The 15209-nt window shown below is 48.9% G+C and overlaps 1 protein-coding gene across 5 annotated transcripts in view; it reads right to left on the bottom strand.

Annotated features, from left to right (window-relative positions):
• MARCHF8 (membrane associated ring-CH-type finger 8) overlaps nucleotides 1-13274 on the bottom strand; it is a 147564-nt gene extending 134290 nt beyond the window's left edge. For 2 of the 5 annotated variants that reach the window (XM_059662126.1, XM_059662128.1), the window contains exon 1: nucleotides 12730-13238. The gene's annotated coding sequence lies outside the window, so the exon portion shown is untranslated. Of the gene's footprint in view, nucleotides 1-12729 lie in introns of all 5 variants that reach the window. The other 3 variants (XM_059662129.1, XM_059662127.1, XM_059662133.1) reach the window with 3 other exon arrangements.
• Between the last annotated feature and the right edge of the window lie 1935 nt (nucleotides 13275-15209).

The following is a 15209-nucleotide window of genomic DNA, read 5'->3' as shown; positions in this document are numbered from 1 at the left end:
AATTGTATGAAACTATAAATCAATTACAATTTAAAAAAATAAATTATTCAAACATGTGGAGGCTCAAAAACATGCTATTAAACAATGAATGGGTTAACAATGAGGGGAAAAAAAAGTAGAAATCAAATCACCTGGAAACAAATGAAAATGAACACACAGTGACCCAAAATATATAGGACACAGCTAAAGCAGTCCTGATACGGAAGTTCATAGCATTACAGCCCTACTTCAAGAAGCAAGAAAAATTTCAAGTATACAATCTAACCCTACATCTAAAAGAACGAGAAAAAGAAAAACAAACAAAGCCCAGAATAAGTAGAAGGAAAGATATAATTAAGATGAGAAAATGACAGAGAAACTAAAAATAAAAATAAAAACCATACAATATGAAAGATCAATGAAACCTTGAGCCAGTTCTTTAAAAAGACAAACAGGATTGACAAACCTTTAACCAGATTCATCAAAAAAAGAGAGAGGACCCAATTAAATAAAGGCAGAAATGAAAGAGGAGGAGTAACAGCTGATACCACAGAAATACAAATGATTGTAAGAAAATACTATGAACAACTGTATGTCAATAAATCGGAAAATGTGGGTGAAATGGATAAATACATACAATCTTCCAAAACTGAAGCAGGAAGAATTAGAAAATCGAAATAGAGTAATCACAAATAATGAAATAGAAGCAGTAATTTAAAAAAAAAAAACAAACAACTCCCAGTAAACAAAAGTCCTGGACTGGATGGCTTCAACATTTGTGAACTTTATCAATCATTCAAAAAAGAACTAACACCTATCCTTCTGAAACTAGTCCAAAAAATTCAAGAGAAGGGAAGACTTCAAAACTCTTTTCACAAGGCCAGCATTATCCTAATTCCAAAACCAGATAAAGAAAGACACTACAAAAAAAAAATCATAGGCCAATATCCATGATGAACATATACACCCTAAAATCCTCAACAAAATATTAGCAAACTGCATGCAGCAATACATTAAAAAGATCATACACCATAATCAGGTGGGATTTATTCCGGGGATACAAGGTTGGTACAATACTTACAAATCAATAAATGTGATACATCATATAAACAAAATGAAGGATAAAAAAATCACATGATCCTATCAATAATTGCAGAAACAAAGCACTTGACAAAATCCAGCACCCATTATCTACACTAATAAAAGAGAAAAATGGTAATTGGCGTACGACGATACCCTTTTCATTGGCTAATCAGGGCTATATGCAAATTAACTGCCAACAAGATGGCGGTTAATTTGCATATGTAGGCACAATGCAGGGAGGCGAAAGGGAAAGCCGGAAGAAGCCCCCTGCCACTGACAGTGATCAGAAACCCAGGGGGGAGCTAAGAGCTGGGGGCAGGGCAAAGGCGGCCCTGGGGCCGCCTTTGCCCTGCCCCCCAGCCATGATCGGAGAATCAGGTGCCTTTTCTGCCCTGGCCAGTGATAGCAGGAAGTAGGGGTGGAGCCAGCGATGGGAGCTGGGCATGGTCGAAGCTGGCAGTCCCAGGAGCTAGGGGTCCCTTGCCTGGGCCTAAAGCGAAGCTCACGATCGCAGGGCCGCTGCAGCTGTGGGTCCCCGCTGCCCGGGCTGAACGCCTCAGCCAGAGGCATCCTGCAGGGGCAGAGCCCACGCAATCATGGCGCCCCCGCTGCCCGGGCCGGACGCCTAGGCCAGAGGCGTCAGGCCTGGGCAAGGGGCCGATCCTGCGATTGGAGGGTGATGGGGGTCAATGCCTGAAGGCTTCCAGTATGTGAGAGGGGGCAGGCTGGGCTGAGGGACACTCCCCCCCGCCCCACACCCAGTGCACGAATTTCGTGCACCGGGCCCCTAGTATCCTATCTAATAAAAGAGAAAAATGGTAATTGGCGTACGACGATACCCTTTTCATTGGCTAATCAGGGCTATATGCAAATTAACTACCAACTAAGATTGGCAGTTAACTGCCAACATAGGCGCAATGCTGGGAGGCGAAAGGGGAAGGAGGGAAGAAGCTGCCTGCCACTGACTGCAATCGGAAACCCAGGCGGGAGCCAAGAGCCAGAGAACCGAGCTGCCTTTGCTCGGAGAAGCCAGGCCTCCTTTGCCGGCTTCTGTGATAAGAGAACCTGGCCGCCTTTGCCGGCCCTGGGCCAGTAATGGGAGAAGCTGGGTGGGGCAGGGAAGAGGCGGATGTCTGCCAGGCTTCTCAGATCACTGATCACCAGTGATGGGAGAACACCCAGAGGCGGGGCCAGAGGCCAGGCTGCATAGCTGCCTGGGGACACCATCTGGACCCCAGGGGCGACGCAGCCAGGCCCCAGAAGGAGACCCAGAAGGTGACCCAGGCGCTGGGGCTGCGTTGCCGCTGGGGCACGCGATCCGGTCCCCCGGGGGTGACGCAGCCAGGCCCCAGAAGGAGACCCAGGGCCCGGGGCTGAGTTGCAGCTGTGGTACGCAATCCAGTGCCTGGGCTGAGGAGAGCCAGAAGGAGACCCAGGCGCCGGGGCTGTTTTTGCCGCTGGGGCACGCAATCCGGTGCCCAGACTGAGGAGACCCAGGGCCCGGGACTGCGTCGCAGCTGGGGCACGCCATCCGGTCCGGGGGCGATACAGCCAGGCCCCAGAAGGAGACCCAGGCACCAGGGCTGTATCGCTGCTGGGGCACGCGATCCAGTGCCTGGGCTGAGGAGACCCAGAAGGAGACCCAGGGGCCTCGCAAGAGGAGAGTCTCCATGGTCAGATGGCGTGGTGTCGGGACAGGAATAAAGACCCGAGGTGACTCAGATGCCTGGCCACAGGTTTAGACCAGCCAGCAGGGCCTTTCAGTTGGGACTGGGGTGGGGGTGGGGCGAGGGAGGCAAGCCGGAAATAGAGAACTACAACTCCCAGGAGGCTTAGCGGCCAGGGCCTGGGTGCCTGGCTGTGAAATCGGATGGGCTGTAGTTTCACAAGCCACTTTAAACTAGAGGCTTGCAAGGTTGGAAGTTCTGCGTCAGGAGCCAGGGAGAAATGGAGCTGGAGCAGAGAGAGGGGTCCATGGCAGCTGTGGGCTTTGAGGAGTTCTCAGCACCTCCCGGCTGGGAGCTGGCGCTGCATCCGCTGAAGGTGGTCACATCCTGGAGAGCGAGCTTGAGACCGAAGTGGAGTTCCTGTCTGGGGGTCTGGGCAGCTCCAGCCTCCAGGAGCGAGACGAAGAGGAGGAAGCAGCCTGAGGCCAGCAAGGGCAGCGCCAACAGGAACTCAATCGCAGGAAGTACCAGGCGCTGGATCGGCGCTGCAGGGAGATTGAGCAGGCGAAGGAGCGGGTCCTGAACAGGCTCCATCAGATATAGAGGATAACACGGAGACTCCAGCAGGAGCGGAGGTTCCTCATGAAGGTGCTGGACTCCTACGGCGACAACTACCGGGCCAGTCAGTTCACCATCTTACTGGAGGACGAGGGCAGCCAGGGCACAGACGCCCCCACCCCAGGCAACGCTGAGAACGAGCCTCCAGAGAAAGAGGGGCTGTCCCCGCCCAGGAGGACGCCAGCGCCCACAGAAGCCAGCAGCCCGGCCCCTGGCGAGGGGCCCAGCAGTTGGAAGAGGCGGCGAGTGCCATAGGAAGGGCACTGGGCAGGAGTCCCGCTGACTCCGGAGCTGGCCCCCGTGCAGATAAAGGTGGAGGAAGACTTTGGCTTCTAAGCCCTCGAGGCTCTGGACTTAAGTTGGGTTTCTCGGGGGCCAGACAAGCTGCTGCCCTACCCCACCCTAGCCAGCTCCCCCTTTGACTGACCCCCCAATAAACGGACCCGATGCAAAAAAAAAAAAAAAAAAAAGCTTATAGAGGCATGTTTATAGGATCAAATAGTATAAATATAGATGTAACAGGACAATAAAAAGAGAACCTGGCTATGATGATAACCTGAATGCTGCCTCTGTGTCATTCCTTCTTTGGGAACCCCTGGACCTGCTGGGGCTGGACCCCAACATTCCTCTTCTTATAAGGACTTCAGTGAGATGGGCTAAGGGTCCCACTGGAACTGCCACAATTAATGTAATCCCCTCTTTAAAGATCTTATCTCCATATACAGGTACATTCTGAGGTTCTGGGGATTAGGATTTTAACATACATTTTGTTGATTACCCAAATCAGCCCTTAACAACCAGCGTGTTTCAGAAAGTAGATTCCTACAGGGTTATTTACCAAACATTCAGAAGTATTTTTAAAAGAGCTAAGCCCCTCGCCCACCGTGTGGGCCCCTCCCAGCGAAGAGCGAAGGCCTGGGTTCCGGGCACCGGAGGAAAACTGGTGCCAGCAGCCAGGGGAAGGGGCCCCCAAGGGGCCCCAGATTGCGAGAGGGCACAGGGTGGGCTGAGGGACCCACCCGAGTGCACAAATTTTTGTGCACCGGGCCTCTAGTATATATATAAGCCCAAACGACCAGCCGAACAGCCAAACAGCTGACTGGCTAGTAGCTATGATGCACACTGACCTCCAAGGGGCAGACGCTCAACACAGAAGCAGAAACCACAGGCATAGAAACATGGAACAGACTGATAAATCTCAGAGGAAAGGGGGGATGGAGGAAGGTGGGAAGAGATTAACTGGTGGAGGCCCTAGGTCTGGCCTGCGCCCTCTCACAATCTGGGACCCCTCAGGGGATGTCAGAGGCCCAGTGCATGGATTCATGCACTGGTGGGGTACCTCAGCCTGGCCTGCAGGGATCAGGCTGAAACTGCTCTCCAACATCGGCTGAAGATCCCGGATTGTGAGAGCATACAGGCCAGGCCAAGGGACCCCACCGGTGCATGAGTCCATGCACCAGGCCTCTAGTCTAATATCTAATATCCTAATAATAGACAAACATGGTAATTAACTGTACCTCCAACACGCTTCCCATTGGCTAATCAGGGTGATATGCAAATTAACTGCCAACCAAGATGGCGGCCGGCAGCCAGGCAGCTGAAGTGAACAGGAGGCTTGCTTGCTCCAGTGAAGGAGGAAGCCAAGGTTCCCTGCCTGTCGCTGCTGGGCTCTGAGCTGCACTCTAACCAACTATGTTGCAATTATAGAAGCTAAACAATCCCCATGCTTTCAGCCAGCCGGCCAAGCTGGAGTTGCAACAGTATTTCAATTATAGAAGCCAAACAAACCCAGATTCCTGCTTTCAGCAGCCGAGGTCTCAGAGCTGGAGCCGAGCCTCAGAGCTAAAGCTGGCTCTCAGTTCCAGTGACAGCCATAGAAGGTAAATAAATCCCAGAATAAAAAAAAAGAAAAAAAGGAGAGGTTGGGAGCTTCAGTCACCCGCCAGCCTGAAAACGGCCCTCAGCACCGCACCCAGACTGGCCAGGCACCCCAGTGGGGACCCCCACCCTGAAGAGGGTGTGACCAGCTGCAAACAGCCATCATCCCCTCATCCAGGCTGGCCAGGCACCCAAGCGGGACCCCCACCCTGATCCAGAACACCCTTCAGGGCAAACCAACCAGCTTCCACCCATGCACCAGGCCTCTATCCTATATAGTAAAAGGGTAATATGCCTCCCAGCACCGGGATCAGCTGAGCAGCGAGGCCTCCCAGCACTGGGATCAGCTGAGCAGCGAGGCCTCCCAGCACTGGGATCAGCAGAGCCACGCAGCCTCCTGGCCCCTGGAGCAGAGTGACAGGGGGCAGCGCCCAAACCCCCTTATCGCCCTGAGGCTCTGTGTGTGACAGGGGGCGGGGCCATAACCTCCCTATCTGCCCTGCTCTGTTCGTGACAGGGGAAGGCGCCCCAACCCCCTGATCGGCCCTGCTCTGTGTGTGACGGGGTGAAGCCGCAACCTCCCCATTGGCCCTGCCCTGAGTGTGACAGGGGGGAGTGCCCCAACCCCCTGATCGGCCCTACTCTGCTTGTGACAGGGGGTGGCATCGCAACCTTCCGATCCGCCCTGCTCTGTGCATGACAGGGGGCAGCGCCCCAACTCCCTAATCGGCCCTGCTCTGAGCCCGACCAGGGGCTGCACCTAGGGATTGGGTCTGCCCTCTGCCACCCAGAAGCGGGCCTAAGCCAGCAGGTCTTTATCTCCCAAGGAGTCCCAGACTATGAGAGAGCACAAGTGGGGCTGAGGGACACCCTCCCCCCCCCCCCCGCCAGTGGACAAATTTTTGTGCCCCGGGCCTCTAGTCCTATCTAATAATAGAGAAACATGGTAATTAGCCGTACCTCCGCTACCCTTCCCATTGGCTAATCAGGGTGATATGCAAATTAACTGCCAACCAAGATGGCGGCCAGCAGCCAGACAGCTTGAAGCAAACAGGAGGCTTGCTTGCTTCAGTGACAGAGGAAGCCAACGTTCCCCGCCTAGGCTTCAGCCAGCAGGACCGCAACATTGTTTCAATTATAGAACAAACGCAGATCCCTGCTTTCAGCCAGCGGGGATCTCAGAGCTGGAGTGAGCAGGACTGCAAGAGTGTTACAATTATAGAACCCAAACAAACCAGATACCTGCTTTCAGCAGCCGAGGCCTCAGAGCTGGAGCCAAGCCTCAGAGCTAAAGCTGGCCCAAAATAAAAAACAAAGAAAAAAAGGACAGGTTGGGAGCTTCAGTCACCTGCCAGCCTGAAAATGACCCTCAGCCCCTCACCCAGACTGGCCAGGCACCCCAGTGGGGACCCCCACCCTGAAGGGTGTGTGACCAGCTGCAAACAGCCATCATCCCCTCACCCAGGCTGGCCAGGCACCCCAGTGGGGACCCCCACGCTGAAAGGGGTGTGACCAGCTGCAAACAGCCATCATCCTCTCATCCAGGCTGGCCAGTCACCCCAGTGGGGACCCCCACCCTGATCCAGGACACCCTTCAGGGCAAACCAGCCGGCCCCCACCCGTGCACCAGGCCTCTATCCTATATAGTAAAAGGGTAATATGCAAACTGACCCTAACAGCAGAAAGACTGGGAATGATTGGTCACTATGACACACACTGACCACCAGGGGGCAGACGCTCAATGCAGGAGCTGCACTCTGGTGGTCAGTGTGCTCCCATGTGGGGGAGTTCTGCTCAGCCACAAGCCAGGCTGATGGCTGATGGCTGCCAGTACAGCGGTGGTGGTGGGAGCCTCTCCTGCCTCCTCAGCGGAGCTAAAGATGTCCGACTACAGCTTAGGCCTGCTCCCCACTGGCAAGTGGACATTCCCCCGAGGGCTGCCAGGCTGCCAGAGGGATGTCTGATTGCCATCTTAGGCCCAATCCCCCGGAGAGCAGGCCTAAGCCAGCAGCTGGTCATTCCCTGAGGGATGCCAGACTGCGAGAGGGCACAGGCCAGGCTGAGGGACCCCCCACCCCCGAGTGCACAAATTTTTGTGCACCAGGCCTCTAGTGTATATATAAAAGGCTAAGTGACCGGCCGACCGGCCAACTGGCTGGTAACTATGATGCGCACTGATCACGAGGGGGCAAATACTCAAACTGGAGTTGCTGAGCAACAGCAACTTTGCAGAGTGCCCTTCGTACTCCAGGATCCCTTCGATCCCTGCAAGCCAGGCCAGAGGGACCCCCTTTGAGCCCCAGCACCACTCACTCTGCAGACACCCTTTGAGCCCCAGCACCGCCTCAGGTGTGGCCGGCCAGGGAGGGACTGCAGGAGGTTGGATCCAGGATATGTCAGCCTATCTCCCCCAGTCCCGCCCTGGTGGCCACCATTTCCTTTCAATGTGCACGAATCTGTGCACTGGGCCTCTTATTTATGATAAAAACTCTCAGCAAACTGGGAACAGAGGGATCATACCTGAACATAATAAAGATCATATATGACACACTCACAGCCTTATGACCCAGCAATTCCACTTCTGGGTATATATTTGAAGAAACCTGAAACACTAATTTGAAAGCACATATGCACCACTTTGTTCACTGCAAGGTTATTTACAGAAGCCCAGTGCGCAAAATCACGTGGCCCTGCCCACCCATGTGCGCCTCGCCACACTTGCAGTCCTGCCCACCTGCACGCTCACAGCCCTGCCCACCCACGCGTGCCTCGCATGCTCACAGCCCCTCCCATCCACACCGGTCTTTGGTCGTTACGGCATTAGGGCCACAGGCTTTTTATATAAATAGATAGCCAAGATCTAGAAGCAGCCCAAGTGTTCATCAGTAGATGAGAAGATACAAAAGCTCTGGTACATTTATACAATGGAATACTACTTGGCCATAAAAAAGAAAAACGTACCTTTTACGACAGCATGGATGGACATGGAGAGTAATATGTTAAGTAAAATAAGCCAGTGAGAGAATGAGAAATTCCATGATTTCACTTACATGTGGTATCTAATGAAAAAAATAAACTAAAATAGAAACGGACTCATAGATACAGAGAACAGACTGACAGCTGGTCAGAGAGCAGGGGTACTAAGGACTGGGTGAAAAAGGTGAAGTGATTAAACAAAACAACAACAACCAACTCACAAACACCAACAGTATGCTGATTACCAGATGGAAAGGGGAGGTAGAAGAGGGTAAAGGAGAAATAAGTGGTGATGGATGCAGACTTTACTTTGTTTGGTGAACACACAATATAATATATAGATGATGTATTATAGAATTGTACACTTGAAACCTATAAAATTTTATTAATGTCACCCCAATAAAATCAATTTAAAAAAATTTTTTTAATTCCTCTGCAGTCAATCCCCCCCCGCCACCTTTGATCCCAGTCAACCACTAATCTGCTTTATTACTGGCTCGAGGCCCGGTGCACAAAATTCGTGCACTGGAGGGGCATTCCCTCAGCACAGCCTGCACCCTCTCATAGTCCGGGACCCCTCGGGGGATGTCCACCCGCAGAGAGCAGGTCTAAGCCAGCAGTAGGACATCCCTCTGGTAGTCTGGGACCCCTCACTTCTTACTGCCTGACTGCTTGGTGCTCCTTACTGCTCAGCTCACTGCTCCTTAGTGCTGCCACGGAGGCAGGAGAGATTCCCACCACTGCTGCTACGCTCGCCAGCCATGAGCCCGGCTTTTGGCTGAGCGGTGCTCCCCCTGTGGGAGTGCACTGACTAACAGAGGGCAGCAGCTCCTGCGTTCAACATCTGCCCCTGGTGGTCAGTGTGCATCATAGCAATGGGTCGTTCTGTTCATTCCGCCATAACAGTTGCTTAGGCCTTTATTATATAGATTAGGTGTTTTGGGGGGTTTTGGGCTCTAGCACAAATATGAATGAAATTATATAGTACATATTCTTTTGTGTCCGCTTCTTTTGCTCAGCATGTTTGCTAATGTCATGCTGTGACATTATCAGAAGTTTCCTTTTTACTGCTTCGTAGTATTTCTTTGTGTACTTATTGACAGACATTTGAGCTATTGCCATGTTTGATCTCTGATCACTGGGGCATAAATCATTTGTAATGCAAGTTTTTATTTTATAACCAGGGGTGGAATTTCTGGGTCATAGAATAAGTGTAAGTAAAAGTTAATCAGAACTTTTTCCAAAGTGCCTGTATCATTATACGTTCCTACTAACAACCTATGTTAAGTTCCTACTGCTCTATATCCTCATCAACACTTGATATTGTTAGTCTTTTCTATTTTAACCATTCCTGTAGGCTAAATGTTGTATATAATTTTGATTTGCATTACCGTAAATAACTAAATATGTTGAAAAATTTAAAGGTACCTACTGGAAACACAAATATCTTCTTTTGTGAAGTATCTACCCAAATCTCTTTACCAAGATTGTAAATTGAGTTGTCTGCCTTCTTATTAATGATTTATAGAGGTTCTTTATATTCACTGGATAAAAGTCCTTTGTCAGATATATGAATTGCAAGTATTTGCTCCCAATTAGTAGCATCTCTTTTCTTTTTCTTAACAGTGTCTTAATTTTTATTAAGTTTAACTTAACATTTTTAAAAAACCATATTGGGTGGTGGGAGCGGCCAGGGAGAGGTCAATGGGGGGGGAAAGGAGACTCATGTAATACTTTAAACAATAAAGAATTTGAATTTAAAACAAACAACAACAAAAAGTATTGTTAGTGCTTTTTGTATCAAGTATTAAGACTGAATACTTTCCCCTTCAGAGTGGGAACAAAATGAGGATGTATGCTTATCACTTCTATCATAATACTGAATTTCAGGACCTACACAGTGCAATAAGGAAAAGAAAGAAAACAAAAAGAGAAGAGAAAGAGGAAGGAGAGAAAGGGAAGTAAGGAGGGAAGGAGGGAGGGAGGAAGAAAGAGGGAAAGAGGGTGAGGGAGGGAGAAAGAGAGAAAGAAGATAAGGAAGATACTGTATACTGATTGAAAAGGAAGAAGTAAAAATGTCTTTTCAATGATTGTAGGTATGGAAAATTCTAAAACCCTAAGCAAAAGAATACTAGTATAAGTGAATTTAAAATGGCTACAAGATATAAAGGTAATATGCAAAACCAACTGAATTTCTACATATTAGCAAGGAACACGTGGAAAAGGATTTTTAATCCCTTTTATAATAAAATCTAAATATTAAAAAAATGAAGAAATAAATTTGATAAAATATGCACATGGCCTGAATACTATAAAACTAAAAAAAAACATTTTGCAAGAAATTAGAGCCCTGGCTGGGTGGGTCATTGGTTGAAGCATCATCCCCTACATCAAAAAGGTTTCAGGTTTGATTCCCGGTCAGGGCACATACCTAGGCTGTGGGATCAATCCCCAGGCAGGGCAAGTGCGGGAAGCAACCAAAGGATGTATTCATTCTCTCTCTCTCTCTCTCTCTCTCTCTCTCTCTCTCTCTCTCTCTCTCTCCTCTCTCTCTCCCTCTCTCTCTCTCTCTCCTCCCTCTCCCTCTCTCTCCTCCCTCTCCCTCTCTCTCCTCCCTCTCCCTCCTCCCTCCTCCCTCCCTCCTTCCCTCTGTAAAAATAAATAAAAATGTCCTCAGGTAAGGGTTAAAAAAAAGAAATTGGAGAGATATACATACTTCATTCATGGATTCGAAGGTTCAATATTAGGATAGCAATTGCCCACAAACTGATCTAGTGACTCAAGGCAATCCCAATTAAAATTCCAAGAAGTTTTTGAAACTAAAAAGCTGATTTTAAAATATTAAAATGCACAGAACCTTTGAAAGTAATGAACAAAGTTGGAGGATTTATACCAACCAATTTCAAACCATACATAAAGCTACAGTAAGAAAGACAGTATGGTATGACATATGGAGAGACATATAAATCTATAGGCGAGGGAGTCTAAAAACAGACCCACACAAATATCATGAGTAGATTTCTAACAAAAATACCAAGGCAATTCAACAGGCAAAGGGTAAGAAATTCAAAAGGGAAAGGATAATCTTCAATACCGTCAAAAATATTGTGTATCCAAAAAGGAAAATAATGAACCGACCCATACCCCACACCACACACCCTAGCAACCCCTAAAAATAGGTCATAGACCTAAATATAAAAACTAAAACTATAAAACTTGTAGGAGAAAATTTCTATGATCTGATTTTTTCAAATAGTATTTCAGGTATTTTTATATGTTAATTTTTGTAACTAATAAATACACACCTTTTGCATTTTGAAAAAGTAAAATAAAGGACCGAGAATCCTTTCAAACTTTTAAAACATGTCTTCATGTTTAAAATCAAATTTCACAACTCACTATGTATCCCTTATCCATATTCCACGGTCATACACTCTTTCTTCAATTGAAATACAGAAATATTCAGAGGAAAAGAACAAAAATCTTAACTTCCTTACTCATGGTTCTAGTAAGAAGAGGTTACCTCCTAGGGAACTGCAGTTTTTCCCCAATAATTATTTTTGAGTGCCTTTGTTAAAGTCATAAATAATCAAATAAATCTGCCTCAGATATAATACCGTCTATAACTTCAAGTATAAAACAGCTACCAGATCATGACAATATAAAAAATGGCCTGTCCTGGTTGCTATTCATAATGCATCACAGAGATTACCACTTTTAAAAATGAAAGCAAATTTAAACTATTCTAAACATAATGCTCAGCCCAATAATTTAGAGGATACTTCCAGAATATACTATTACCTACTAGTCATAAATTGTGTTTAACAAAATGATGGGTTAGAGTCAATGACAGTTTTACACAACACCAAAATTTAAAACAATACATAATGCGTTGTTGCCGCCCATGTATTAATTTATTGTGCATAACAAATTACCCCAAAACTCTGGTTTAAAACGATGAACATTTATTATCTCACAGTTCCTACGATCTCAGCAACTCTTGCAAAAAGTCTTCCACTTCCGTTTTGTGCCTGAGCAACTAAACCAGCAATGAGCATGAGGTCTCCCAATTATTCCCCATGGGCCTGGGGTGCAAGAGAACATGGAAGAGAAAAACCTTCCCTGGAAAATGCGGGGCCTTTTCCCAGGATATGTGAGAAACATGAACTGTCCAACTGCAGGACAGTCACTCTAACAACATCAAAGGGAAAGTGAAAGCACACAGGCCAAGGATGTATCTTCTGAATCCCATGAAATTAACACAAACACAAAGCATTTCCTCAACTCCGTAACGGCTCTTCTCAATCTGTGTTCCGAGACAGAGAAAGGTTTCTTTTTATCATTTTAAAAACTGGGTTTCCAAATACGGTTTTAAGAAAGAAGGTTCCGTTACATTTTTTTTAAATAACATAAACCATTGTGACTTTATCTAAGTTTTCATTAAAAACTTCATCCAGGTGAACAAGAACCCACGTACTGTCGGTGGGAGATTTAACGAGAAACAAAGCGTAGCAAGGAAACGGTCTACCTAAGCCGTCCCCGTGCAGCTTCCTACGTGTGCAGGTCTCGGATCCGCACGTCAGAGGGAGGCGCAGCCACTTTCATTCTGTGTCTGCGGGCCAGGGAACGCATCCAGGGGCTGGCTGGCTGGTCCAAGGTCTCAGGACCTCGGGCTGGACTTCACAGGGACTCCCGGCTGCCCCCCAGGGCCCTGGGCGCGCGACGGCCCGGCGCCCCGGCTCGGTGCGGCCCCAGGGCAGCCTGGAGCCCCGCCGGCCCGCAGGCGCGGAAGCGGAGCCGCCCCCGCCGGCCCACCTGTCGCCGACCTCCCGGCGCGGCCACACCCCCGGCAGGGGCTCCGCGGCGCTGGGGCGCTGCGGGGACAGCAGGTGCGCGGCGCGGGGCCCGGCGCCGGGCGCTGCGCAGGGTCGGCCGGCACGATTACCTCGGACGGGCGCTGCGCTCGCGGCCGGGCCGCCGGGGCCGCCGGGAACCAGCGGAAGACGCAGACGCGGCAAGGCCGCAGCTCCAGCCCCTCGGGCCTATTTACACGCCGGGGCTGGAGGACGCCGAGGCCCGTCACGTGACGCGCGCATCACGTGCTCGGCCGGTAGGGCGGAGGTGTTGCCGGGCAACGACGGCGCGCTGGGGTGGCGGCCGAGGTCCTGCGTGCGCCCCCCTCGCGGCGGCGGCGACGGCGGCGAGAACCTACCCCGCGTACGTCATCGGTGTTTTGGGAAACGGGGATTTGTCCCAGCAGTGGAATGTTGAACTTCGAGAAAAGAAATGGGACACTTCCTTATCCGAAGCTAACAAATGAGGGGAGAGCACAGAAATAAGCAACAATTGTTTTGTTTGCCTTAAGGAACACTCGTTTGCGTTCGCTCCCTAATCTGTAGGGAATGACTATGCCCACAGCCTGCCTCACACCTCCATCGTGGAAAGGGAAGGCTTCTGGAACTTCCAACGTTTAGTTTTCATGGGAATTAGTATTTGTATGTGTAAATACAGACATACCTAAAGTAAATATTTCTCAGCTTTCGTCCACATAAACTTACTCTGTCACTTGGTTTTTAGTGACTTTTTCCCAAGCCCAGTTTTCCCCGATCAAACTTTGCAAAAGTTTCAGCCACTGCCCATTTCTTCCATAATATTCATTACAAATTGCATAGAAGACCAAAAGTTTGTGTCATTTCCTAGTAAGTTCGTGAGTGAATATTGAGCCAATACCCTCGGTATTCCAGAATTGTTCTGTTGCCCAGGAATGATCTATGGGAGAGTTGAGTCCCTCCCCACAATTCTGGTCACTGTGCATACTTAGCTCTCCAATAGCAAATCGACAGGGTCAAATCAGTGGGTTGGGCTTACTCTCTATCAATACAAGTTCAAAACCCTCTGCATTTCTGTCACACCTGCAACATTATTAGAGTACAAAATACAGTGATGATTTTCTCCATGCTCTTTTACTAATTTTTAAATATATTTTTATTGATTTCAGAGAGGAAGGGAGAGGGAGGGAGGGAGAGAAACATCAATGATGAGAGAATCGTTGATCGGCTTCCTCCTGCACACCCCACACTGGGGATTGAGCCCGCAACCCAGGCATGGGCCCTGACCAGGAATCGAGCCAAGACCTCCTGGTTCAAAGGTCGACCTTCAATCACTGAGCCAGGCAACCACGGAGCCACACTGTCTGGGCTCTTTTACTATTGAAAATAGGTTACAAGGCCAATTGCCACACCTGGTTGACTTTTTCTGCTGCTTTGGGCAGCAGATGTTCCATATGAAGGCAGGAGCAATATCTTTCATTAGTACCTCTTATGCCTAAACCATGCCTAGAAAACAAAACAGTTGATTAGTGGATGTGGAATCCTGACATCCTGTCAGCAGTGGCAGAGAACCTTAGTAGATCAGAGGGGTCTGTGAGTTAGGCAGAATTCAAGAGGACAATGCTAAGGGGAGTCCTAGCTCAGCCATTACTCTTAGGCAATTGACCCAACCTTTCTGAGCCTCTTTCATTTATCTCCTGAATAGAGTAGAATGAAGTTGAAATGAAATAATACTGGCACAACACTTTAAAGTGCCCAACACAGGAATCAATAAACGTTAAATACATACGTACAGCCTTTGGCAAGAGTGTAGTTATAAGGGGGTCAGAGTCCCAAGGGAAAGGGAGCTGACAACTGGAACATGTCCCAGTCTTGGGATTGGATTCTTGCCACCTGAACTGGAGTTGAGGATAGGATTACCAGCAAGGAAATCAAGTGCAACTGGGAAGACTTTGCACTTCAAATTGAAAACTGCCACAGAGGATTGCTCATTGGTGGTGAGGTGATCACTTGTGGCAGCAGGTTAATTCCAAATCCTGTATGTGATGATGAGGACTCCTAATATACTACCTTTCCACTGCCTCAGCCCACATAGGAAAACCGCCTCCCTCTCCTAGAGAAAGAGGTCAGGCCTGAGCCAAGTGGCCAGCGTTAACCCAAGAGTCAGTCAAACCTGACT

Source organism: Myotis daubentonii, chromosome 13 (genome assembly GCF_963259705.1).
Source record: "Myotis daubentonii chromosome 13, mMyoDau2.1, whole genome shotgun sequence".
NCBI lineage: Eukaryota > Metazoa > Chordata > Mammalia > Chiroptera > Vespertilionidae > Myotis > Myotis daubentonii.
The sequence above is the reverse complement of the archived record's forward strand: the minus strand, read 5'-3'. Positions and strand labels throughout refer to the sequence as shown.